Source organism: Daktulosphaira vitifoliae, unplaced genomic scaffold, assembly GCF_025091365.1.
Source record: "Daktulosphaira vitifoliae isolate Bord-2020 unplaced genomic scaffold, ASM2509136v1 Scaffold_1549, whole genome shotgun sequence".
In the NCBI taxonomy this organism is placed as follows: domain Eukaryota; kingdom Metazoa; phylum Arthropoda; class Insecta; order Hemiptera; family Phylloxeridae; genus Daktulosphaira; species Daktulosphaira vitifoliae.
Genome location: NW_026101109.1, coordinates 1 through 1,911, shown reverse-complemented (window position 1 = coordinate 1,911; position 1,911 = coordinate 1). Strand labels below are relative to the sequence as shown.

General features: G+C 31.0%; 1 long non-coding RNA gene across 2 annotated transcripts; it reads right to left on the bottom strand.

The window, feature by feature from the left end:
• Nucleotides 1–85: 85 nt before the first annotated feature.
• On the bottom strand, nt 86–1,910 carry LOC126909838 (uncharacterized). 2 transcript variants are annotated; one of them, XR_007705124.1, is made up of 4 exons: nt 1,810–1,910; nt 1,571–1,694; nt 252–1,421; nt 86–213 (listed from the first exon to the last, which is right to left on the bottom strand). It is a non-coding gene; the product is annotated as an uncharacterized LOC126909838 (long non-coding RNA). The 2 variants fall into 2 exon arrangements; XR_007705123.1 differs by having other exon boundaries at nt 1,571–1,876.
• Between the last annotated feature and the right edge of the window lies 1 nt (nt 1,911).

The window sequence follows — 1,911 nt, the reverse complement described above, 5'->3', positions numbered from 1 at the left end:
ATTAAATGGCCGAAAATACCGATTCTTTTATACAGATTAAATGTTAAATTTACTACGAAGTCAAAACTTATTAAAGCTTTGAAAAAGTATTAGTTTAATAGTATTCGCCAAGAAAGTATATATATATATGTGTGTGTTATATGATGCAAAACAGAGATTTGGAAAAAAACTACGATAAAAATACAATTATTTCTTTTATTTAAAAACTTTTACCTANAATACAATTATTTCTTTTATTTAAAAACTTTTACCTAATTTTCAACCTAAGAAAATAACTGTCCCCAAAAAAGGATTTGACATGGTCAATTAGTTTTTACAAACCTGAAGGATGGTACAGGAAAAGCTTGGGTTATACAAAACAATGTTATATATTGATTAGATTTGCGTACTATTGATCTACTTTTGTCATCTGGTGCGGTAGGCGCTTTAGCACTTATCGTATCTACACATAAATTTATGCTTTAATACCTTACGCATATTTTATTTTAAGCAATTAGATTATTCCACAATGCTAAAATTTAAATACTAAAATAAATCATGATGGACCTAATGTTTTGGTTTTGTATAACATAACATTGAACTCACCGAAAAAGGGGTACCGGAAAGCTCTGTGCTAAGCATAGAAGATTTATATTCTGCTGTACATTTTTTTCAACCTAGTTGTGCCTACTTTCTGGTGGTACTGATGGTGCTTTTGCACCAAAGGGCTCTATAGAAATTAAATCTTTATATTATATCTAACCTGAATAATGGGATAGGAAAACCTTGTGCTTCACATTGTAAACTCAAGTCAGTGTCTGATTTCATTCGAAATCTATACGTTTCAGATTTTGTTTCAAATGTAGGAGACTTTATACCAACAGGTTCTATAATTATTTTTTTCATTTTATTAAGTTATAGCTACTGTCTCACCTGAACTCTGGAATTGGGAACCCCTGTGATTGACACAATAATGCAATATCATTTTTTGAAATTTTGCGCACCCGAGTTCCTTCAAAGTCTGATGAAAGTGAAGGAGGTTTAAATCCTACAGGATCTGCATTAGAAGTTTTATGAAAACTTAAATGAAATAATTCTCAAAAATAAAATTATTAACCTAAGTAATACCTGAATGTTGAAATATGAGTGGTAAGTAATTTTTTGTAATGGATAGTTTAAATAAAAAAAAACCAGCACAGGGGGGTCGCAGCACAGTGGGGACGTGTCATAGATGGATCAAGTATAATGATATCTGACAGTGATTAAAATCACTATCAAAAAATATATAAGAAGTTATTATAAAACCATCACTTCTCACCTAAATTCCGGTATGGGGTAGCCCTGTGACTGACATAACAATACAATTGGTGAAAATGCACGTTTTTTTAAACCTGTACTAGAGAAATCTGATGATAATGTAGGTGCTTTATATCCAATGGGCTCTGTAAGATTTAGCGTAAAGTTTTGAATGTATAAAATTTTTCNAGCGTAAAGTTTTGAATGTATACAATTTTTTACGAAAAACCTAAATGTCAGCGATTAGCCCCATGCGACAATTTAATTCACTTTCTAATTTCTTTATTATTCTCACCTAAATTCTGGTACCGGATATCCTTGAGATTGACACAATAAAACGATGTTCATATTTGATGGTCGAATTAGTATAGTTCCTTTAAAATCAGATGCCAGGGCAGGAGATTTAGTACCAACGGGCTCTAAGTTATAGAGCGATTTGTAAATAAAAAAAGGCTACTAATCTCAAAAATGTATTTACTTAAATTGTAATCGCGAAAAATATAAATTAATAAAAGCATTGTGGAATATTCTCACCTGAAATTTGGGACAGGATATCCTTGCGCTGTACATAAAATAGATAAATCTGAAGACGAACGTTTTCTATATCTCGAAATTTCAGAGTCAGTAGAAAAAACA